This window comes from Triturus cristatus, chromosome 2_1 (genome assembly GCF_964204655.1).
Source record: "Triturus cristatus chromosome 2_1, aTriCri1.1, whole genome shotgun sequence".
Lineage (NCBI taxonomy): Eukaryota > Metazoa > Chordata > Amphibia > Caudata > Salamandridae > Triturus > Triturus cristatus.
In genome coordinates this window covers 1,001,034,050-1,001,043,839 of record NC_140581.1, presented here as the reverse complement: position 1 = coordinate 1,001,043,839, position 9,790 = coordinate 1,001,034,050, and the positions used below count along the sequence as shown (strand labels likewise).

The window sequence follows — 9,790 nt, the reverse complement described above, 5'->3', positions numbered from 1 at the left end:
GGAACCATGCTGCGGGATCGTGCTGCCTGTTACAATTGGTTGAACAACCAGGTCTTGAGGTCTTTCGTGAACCTCTGGAGCGAAGGTGAGGCTCTAAGGTACAGGGGGAGGGTGTTCCAGGTCTTAGCCACCAGGTGGGAGAAGGAGCGGCTTCTGCTACAGGGCACCTTTATTGTTTATTCTCTAGCTAAGCTTTCTCAAGTTTTATTGGAATACTGCAGCACCTTCCACTCTCCTAGTTGCAGCACCATTGCAATTCACCAAAGTTTACTTAAGCTTTTGTTTTTCAAAAACAAACTCTCAACATAGTAGTATGTTTTTCAAAAACAAATAACTTATGACCTGCACACCCGGAAAGTTTTCTTTCTGGGGTGTGCTTTCTGTCGACAGAGCCAAAGGGGGCTCGTTTGATGGAAAACTGGTGGTCCTCTCAACCCTAAATAGGTAGGGGAGCGCCGTTGGCTTGGCAGACAGGGTACTCCATCATGTTTGTCTGCCAGACTTTAAGTAAGACTATTATGAGACATGAATAACATAAATAAGTGCCATACAAAAGTGCGCTCAACATGTAAAATAAAATAATGCTCATGACAATATACGAAAAACACAGAGATATTGAATTGGGCGTCCATTTACAATTCATCATATACTCACACATATTAGGTAAGTGAGATAATGATGCGTAACACCTATTCTTATCGTCAACGTTTCTGCCCTGTCCTGTTTCAGGATCAAAGAGGTCACTGTGAAACCTCTATTAAAGCCATAACATTTGTAGAGCCCTATTTTGGATAGATATCCAATTTTCTTGAAACAAAAATGTATTTAACTTGACATATATTATGGCGAGCACAGAAATAGTTTACAATTCAGTTTCCAGTCCTCTTCAGACAAGCTATCTTTTAATCTATTCTCCTTTTGATCGTGCACTTTGAAACACGCCAGCTTCCCTCATGAGCTTGAATTCTTTCATTGCATTAAAATTATTGTAGTAGTCCGCATACGCTTTTTTTCCTGGGCTCTGCAACCCCAAACTTGTACAGTGCAACTACACCAAGAGAAACAGCAAATGCTCGAATTATGTGGTTTCAGGGACGTTTGGCCAGAAGGCCCCTCATCTGTGGTTTAGCTAGATGGCCTGCAGACATGGTGAGGTAATTTAGATCTCAATGATCCATGCCTTTCCTCAATGAGACCAAAGAAAAAAACGATATCCCATTTGGATCCTTTGCTTACACATGAGGCCCCCAGTGAGGACCCAGGCTATCTCTGGATACGTATGATCCTTCACCTTTTATGATACCTCAATGAGGATTGTGTGATATTTTCTGACTATTTTGACCAGACAGTGCTTTTTTTCTCTAGTCCCGAGGAAGACCCGTTGTGATGTTTTTATGAACACACTTGATTGACAGGGTCGAAACGTCGATGATAAGAATAGGTATTCCGTATCGTTATCTCACATACCTACCCAAAGGAAACAAGGACATATGTTTGAGTATATTGATGAATTGTAAACGGATGCCCAATTGAATATCTTTATGTTTTTTGTACATTGTCATGAGTCTTGTATTATGTTACATGTTAAGCCGAATTTTGTATGAAAAATTAATATATCTGATAAAGTATGTTCAGTTTTGTGTCAGTATCAAATATTTTCCTGCGTTTGTCCAGATATATATGTCACACCATACACTGGTATTTCCTAGGTTACCAGGATATAAATGATTTAAAATAAATTTTCAAACTTCCCTCCAGAACTAGTTGCTCTTATATACGATTAGTTCCCCAGGTTCTCGTGGTCTTTGGACCACCCCATTGTTTTTGATAGACTTTAAATAACGTCGGTAGTTTTGCTCCAAGGTGCAAAGAATTTCTCACATTCCTTTAAACTTGACCTTCAAAATTCAGATTTCAACAGTGCAAAGATTTCCAATACACTGACATATTGTGACTTTTTAGTTCATCCAAACAACAAAACTGATTAATTGGTTAATAATACTCTAATCAATTAATTTGATTTCTTTCATAGCACCAGTAGGTCTTTCCGAGAGGCTTCATTGTTGATAGTAGTAAGGTGCATTATAGTGTATATAATACAAAAAGTGCATATGATGTATTTGTGCATTTTCTGCTAAAATTAAGGAACTCTCCATAATATTTAGTAAAATTCGCTGCATTTGTTATTTGTTAGTGCAAGTATTCCCTGCCCTTTTATAAAATCTAAGCAGCATTGGATACTGCTAGAAATCTATGTGGTAATGTAAGGGTTTGTGAGTGGCAGGAAGTCATTAAAATAATGTTTGTTTTTTACTAATGTGATTTATATAGCTCTTCATACTACTATTCTGTAATTTCCAACCATTGTATATAATGTGTTACTGATACCCAATTTTATGGTAATGTGATATTATTATTGTTATTTGCATCTTATGCATAGAGGCATGACAGGGCCTTATTGAAGTAATCTGTATTTATCTTTTAGTAGGTTATGGCTTATTTTCAAAAAGAGATTCTGGTGTGTGCGGGTAACAACTAGGCCTGTGTGTGGCATTCTGCTCCGCTCACAGAGTTTACAGAGTATGTCCCACTCCACACCCTGCGTAGCATGGGGAGTTCCGAAAAACTCCTCTCTGCTACGCGGAGCAGAGTTTTTTTCTCGCTCGCACTCACCAGTGTTAAGTTGGCAAGCATGAGCAGGGAAAATCTTATTCCAGACAACCTTCTGGGGAGATTTCTCAATGCAGGCAGTTAAAGATGGCTGCTACTGCTCACATTGAGAAACCTTGAGGAAGCTGCTGCTCAAGTAGAACATCTAATCGAGTGGCAGAAAGAAGCTGCGCCCTCTTGCCCTGTGCATGGTACTGTTGGCACTGAATTTCCAGCACAAGACAAACACCCGGCGATAAAAATCAGCACGAACAGCGCGACCTAACGCACTTCACCTCTTGCGGAACTCCGTGTAGCGAGGTGGAGATTTTTGGCGGAACTTTGTAAACTCCGCCCAGGCCTAGTAACATTTTCAAAAAGCAATAAAGTCAACAGAATAAATAGGGCACAGTCCAAGTTAAAGTTAGAATTTATTAACTAAACCCCACCTAGAAATTAGGAAGCTACAAATGGCGAAAAGCAGCCAAAAAAATCTTATTCTTACTTTCAATGTAAGTTAATTGGAATAACTGTTTCTATAAAAGCTAGCAGAACCAATTGTGCTGCAAAAGATAGACAACTTTCTAAGGGCCTGATTACGATGTTGGTCGGACCGCCACCGACAGGCCATAATACACTCTAGGGTGGAGGGACACCAAAGAGTGTTCAATAAAAAGTGGGAAAAACGACGAACTAATGGGATTATGGCACATCACCCTCTGCATGACAAGGGCTGATTCAAGGAGCAATATTGGGGCAGCAGGGCCTAGCAGGTGATGACTGGCCTTTTGTAAACTTTTAGTTTTTGATGGGAGTGTGATGACTAGCTTCATTGGATACTGCCTTATCCAGATAGCCAGTAGACATCCCTAGGGAGCAACATACCAAATGTCAATCAATATTTGTTATTTTTGGTTTTGTGGGCTAGGGCGGAGAGTATCCCCATGGTGGAAATTTGAGGGGCTGCTACCTGGGCCTCCCCCTACATCTTTATTCAGCAGTACCAGAAGCAGGCAAGGGCACATGAACATCATTTTTAGGTCTCGCGTAGCAGCGCGCATGCGCTGCTCTCCGAGACTTCTAGTAATCAGTATAGCGAGGGGTGAAACTCCGCCTATTGCCGGACAATTTCTCCCTGCTTGCCATTAGTTAACTTTTCCTTTTTTTTTGTTAGCGTGCTTACGATTGGTTCTTGATCCGATACGTAACTTCCGTTTAAAAACGGAAGCAGCACCGCCTAACTACAATCTCGTTACACAGATAGTTTTTTTAAAATAAATAGTCCGCATTAAAATGCACGCGCTAACGTAGGTCACATGCATGCGCCAAAAGTATCCCACTAAGAAAAACAGGAGGGATGTGCACACACCGCTCTGGTAGGCTGCCTGCTCTCTCTCTTGGCGCCAGCACCACGTTGCAGTTCCCAGTCTTATTTTATTTTGCGCCCCAGTTCTCCCAGCACATTGTGCGCACACACACATTGTAAGCAGCACTGCCGGCGCCGCTTCTTTCTCCCGTAATCAAGACTTTTTTATGTGTGTTTTGGCACCACACCGTTTATTGTGAGCCACCAATCAGGGTTTGTCCCGGGCTCTGGCATGGCACCCAGTTGCTGTTACTTGTTATTTCCAGCGCCTCATGAGCGCTTTCACTTTGAAAATGGTGGCCACGCCCCTTTCTTTAAGAATGGCTAGTTCGTCTGCCATCTGGTACTGGATCCGCAGGCATGGCTTGATCCGAGTCCTCTTTTTTTATTTTTTTTGCATATTTATATAGCGCGACCTCGACCCGAAGGTATTGGAGCGCTTTACATAGCACCGTATTTACATTACACATTCAGGCACGGGGAGATTAAGTGATTTGCCCAGAATCACAGGATGTGGACGCAACCTCGAGGCTCGAACCCTGGTTTCCTGCACCAGAGGAGGCAGCGCAGCCGACAGACCACCTCCTCTCCCAACCAGTCTGGACGGGAGTCGGGACACGCTGCAGGAAGGAAAAGTGTTATCATTGCAATGCTCACCTACCTATGAACCCTGCACCGAAAAGTAGCTTCCACCGGCAATGGCGCCCGTGCACTTACTCTGCACATTATTTTTGTTGGTCAATTGTGCGCCACGCTGTCCATTCACTTTAGCAATGTGCTCTGAATTCTCTTTAACAATGTGCTCTGAATTCACTTTAACAATGCGCCTTTGCGCCTAATCAGATCATTTCTTTCCCCTTTGACAAAGGGTCAGCGCGCCACGCCCCAGTTCCTTTCTGGCCTCTCGTCACAGCAGGCTGCACTTTAATGAATCTCTCTAGCTTCCCACAACACTTCCCAACCCGCGCTCTGCATTGAAATAGGCGCGTTTACAACTAGGCAGCCCAAGCTGGCCGCAGCATTGAATGAGTTAAGCCAATGCTGTTTGCAATGCAACACATGCGGCAGCCAGGTGAGCAGAGCAGGGGATGTCATCTGGTGAGTTTTATTTACTTTCCATGTGGCATTTATTCCCCTGCGATTGCGCAGTAGGAGTGCGTGTCTGAGAAGTGCGTGGAAGAGAGGAATGGTTCGACTCCACTGCTCTCTGTACAAAATGTTCTTTTTTGGCTGTATGTTACATACTACGTGCCAGTAGGCATTTCTGTCTGAAGATTGCTTGCGGCATATTTATTTATTTTCTTTGTCCAGAAACCTACTCGATACCACCTATCTGTTCGAACATTATTATTTAAATAGAATGGACTGGGTGAGATCGGCAGGGCACAGCGTGCGCCTACTTTAATTTAATAGAAACCATTCTCCTACTGTTACATTTTCAAACATGCATCCCAGAGTGTCAGAAATAGCCAGTGCCTATAGATAAGGCTCGGCGGCGGGGAGGACAGAGAAGCAAAAGGACTCGGTCTCTTCCTTCTTGCCTAGCCAGACAAGGACTGTGTTTATTTCTCCTGCTCTGCCTCTGTCAGCCTCCCCCTCCCCCTCCCTCTTTCTTTATTTCTCTTGTTCCTTCGGTCTCTGTCTTGCTCCTCCTAACTTGCTGAAAACCTTGACTGCTAGACACGGTTCTTAGCCTCTCTTTCCTCTCCTTTATTTCATTCGTTCCCTTGTGAAATGGATCCAAAAAAACACACTTGCTGAGAATGTCGTCTTTTTTCTGTCATTTTTCATTTTCTCTTCCCTTTGGTTCTCTGCCCCAGATTCCAGGTCCTTGCGTTTCTTCTCTTCCTTCGCACTGTCTTCCCGGCTGGAGGTTTGCTCTCTCCACCGCCCTCAAAAGCTTTCCAGCACCCTCTAATCTTCTATAATCTACTTCATGTCTCTTGATAAAGCAGTAGAAAGACACTTCTCCTCTCACTGCAAGCCTTGAAGTGGGGGAACGGGGACCAGTCGCTGCTCAGGGGCCCAATAATTCACGCCTCCCTGCCTCTGTCTCTCACACTTTCGGATTATTGTTTAACCTGACGGTTCAGCCTTGTAGCTCAAATCACCAGCACCATTCCAACCATCTAGCTTCCTCTAGCGCTGAAAGGCCATCTAGTGCTTTCTCAATTCATCCATCTTTCTCTCACCTCTTCCTGATGAACATTCCTTGGTGAAGTATAGCCTCTCGCTCCCAGATTCTCGCATTTGCGAGAGTTTGAGCTATTGGTATTCTAAATGACAATGCCTTTTATTTGTGTTGTACAGGAGTACAAAGTGGGTGTTTACGCACTGCTTGTACGTTGTCAAAACACATAAATAAAAGGCTTTGTGATTTAGAATGCCAATAGCTCAAACTCTAGTAAATGCGAGACCTATTGCATTGCAAATGCTTGTTTAAGTGTGTAGGTGGGAAATGATGATTAAGTGTTACTAGTAGCTAAAGTAACAGATGCATTACATCAAATGTACTTTGCTCATTTCATTTGCTGGTCCAATGTCATTACATCTTTGGTACACCTCACTAATGATGTCTGGGATATGCTCTGAAACAAAACTGGTTTCCAGCTGAACGAAGTTCTACCTCCTGATCAAATGTTGGAATCAATTCATTCAACTATTTTTGCTGGTTGGTGAGCAGTAACTCCTATGGAAACCTAAATGGAACCAGATGCTTTTGGATTCCCTGACACGTTCTCTACACCTTGACTAATTGGAATAAAGCTCTACTGAATTAAAGTCATCTGCATGTACACTTTATAGGAAAGTTTTGGGCAGATTACGTAAACTAGGTTGAAGTTATAAACAAGAAAAAATAGGTTTTTCAAAGTGGAGCAAGGGATTTCGACCAATCAACATAGTCAGAATGGACTAATATAGAAAGTTTAGTGCAGAATGCAATTTACTCACTCCATGATCAAACTTTGAATACATGTAGTTATCTAACCCACCAACATAGCCAATACAATAGTAGAAAGTCAGAAGAGATAGAACCAACTTCGATCCTTGACTGAATTTCAGCTATGAGGGATGCAACCACATTTTGCTGACCCACCCTAATGAATTTGATATAAAGTCTTCATTGCATTTACATTCTGATTACAAATAGTTTCTGTATTTCATGAAAATAGTATAGTATTGACTCATTCGACTGGTGAGGTATTATATGATATCATCCATTAAGTAATTTGTGCAATCTGATATAAGGGCAATTAAGTTCTCATGACCTTTTCATTATGCATTATTGGAATTTGCGCATGCACCTAAACACCTACATCATTATTTAATTTCTGTGAAGTATTTAGATTACCACCCCAGGTAGAGAGCATTTTGAACCTGATTCATAAAACATTTTTGTGACATGCATTTGCTTATCATGCACAAGTCAAGAATGTTCTGCTTGTGCAATGGCTATTTCACCAAGAGATTTGCTGAATGTGTAATATACACTCCACACGTTATTTGCACAGGAAATTGGAAGTCCAGTGGCCATTCCCAGCGTATTTGTGAGTCAATACAAAAAAGTCAGTCCCTTCACCTTCCACCCTCTGCGTCTGAACAGGTTCAGCACCTTTTTTGAGTGATGTGTTAAAAGATGTGTCAGAAATTGGGTTATTAATTTGAGAGGGGGCCACCTCTACCAACTCAATAAACCTACTCTGTGAGAACCTCAGGTAGCTATGGCACAAGCAGCAGACACCCCCCAGAGAAGTGCTTGCTAAGTTCAAGCAGTACCGGAAACTGTAATGTATAAACCAAAATGAAATAACATTCCCAAACCAAATCAGCAGAATAGAGAAAAATGTAATGAACAAAACAATAACAAGATCATCAAAATAAGTTAAGGGTAATGGGAGAAATGATTGTTTTTATCTTTTAAGGCAAAAAGTGCCTAGAAAAAGTCAAGCACTATGGAAAAACAACAGTTTGTGTGGGACCGGGACATAGGTACAATTTCAGGCCAACTGCAATGGATCCAAGGTCAGATACACCAAGCGGGATGTCCCAGTCAACGGTTTTACCATCAGACATCTTAAGCCACATTTAGAGTCTGGTAGATGGGTTACTCTGTCATTAATGTGACTGACATTCCGTCCGCCTTATTAAAAGTGCATTATAATCTATGTCACTAGTAGTAAGACAGACAGGGTACCCGTCATGTTTGTGTCCGAGTAACCTATATGCCAAAGTCCAAATGAAACTCTTAGTCTCCGCCTGCTGTGAATGCCTTTTTTTGGTCAGTCCTGCAGCCCTAAGCTCGTCAGGGCAGACCTGTGAGCACCAGGTCTCTCTACAGCCTAGTCCCCTTAAGGCTATTGTCCCCTGTATTTGGCTTAGAGTCTGGAGTCCTCCTATTTTTTGTGTCCCTGAATCAGGTAAACAGAAGGCCAACCACCGGACCCTTGGGGAGCATTTCTAGGCCTTGGGTGCCAGCAGAATCCAGGAGGCTTCAAGTCTTTGACCCATTGTGGGAGACCTCTTCTTTCATCAGGAGACAGAAGCCAGGGTTCTTCTTTCATAAGGCCCAACTTCTTTGTATGGAGTCTTTCCAGGTCGAGGAATGTTCTGAGGAGGTGGAGGTTGAGGTATCAGATTTCGCCTGTGCACTAGCCAGTGATTGGAGAAAATCCTTAATCTAATCCTAACTATTTTCTCACAGTTCCCACACCTCCTTTTGTTGCACTCCATCTTTGCCTTATTGTAAAAACACCCAGGATTACCTGTTTCAACATGAAGGGACCAAGCTGCAACCAGGCAGGCCTGCCTTCAGGTTCTTGGTGACTCTCCTACCTGAAAAGGTCAAAACGTGTTTCCTTCCTACTGTAGCTGGAGTTTGACTGTCTAGAAATGCTCTGGGCATAGATAGGGAAATCCCTACATGGCATCTCTTAATGCTGAAGCTTCCCTTTATTCTGCCAACTGTTCCACTCCCAGATAGCTAATCCCTGATTAGTGGTCACCAGTTAACACCCATTGGGCTTTCCTGGGCTTAGAGTCAGACCATTGTCTCTGGGCCAGAGTCAGTACCTCTCACAGCCAAGGATGTATATTCCAACTGAAGGTTTGCAGAGTGGCAAAACGTTTTTTAAACCAGTTCGGGCTGAGGCAGACAAAATTATTTTTCTGCATAAAACTAAAAAGGGAATAATGTTAAAACTTTAATTTATTCCTTTTTGAAGGAGAGGTGGAAAATAAAGATGTTAATCCCACCTTGGACAGGCCTATAGAGTAAAATAGTTTGGGGCTTTTATTTCACTGTTATGATACACTAATCCCAGTATATGGCGTGACAAATGGTTCTACATATTATTACCATGCTCTGGGGGCTTGTAGGGTACAATTTATGGATGACATGAATATATAAAAATAGGCTTTTTACACAAAGTATTCCCTTCCATGTGGCACTGCAATGCATTCAAACTGCAACATAGCCAGGACAAAGTGGGGCTCGTGGCAGAAATATATTTTTGTCACGATTGTGGGTGTTGTAAATATGCACCTCAGCCCAGATATGACATTTAACGATTATTCGTGAAATAGGTGTGCTTTAGGCACTATTTATAGAGAAGTTAAATCGGCTACATAGAGAGTTCCAATGAACAACACGTTTTAGAGGGGAAGCACTGGCACTTTACTGCTGTGTAGAATTAGTAAAGTGCACAGAGTCCCAAAGCCAGCAGAAATAGGGCCGTGAAAAGGGCAATACACCTGGGGTGACCAATTACAACATTT

At 42.4% G+C, this 9,790-nt stretch overlaps 1 pseudogene; it reads right to left on the bottom strand.

Annotated features, from left to right (window-relative positions):
• Window positions 1-907: 907 nt before the first annotated feature.
• LOC146866223 (cytochrome c oxidase subunit 6C pseudogene) lies at window positions 908-1,148 on the bottom strand (annotated as a pseudogene).
• Between the last annotated feature and the right edge of the window lie 8,642 nt (window positions 1,149-9,790).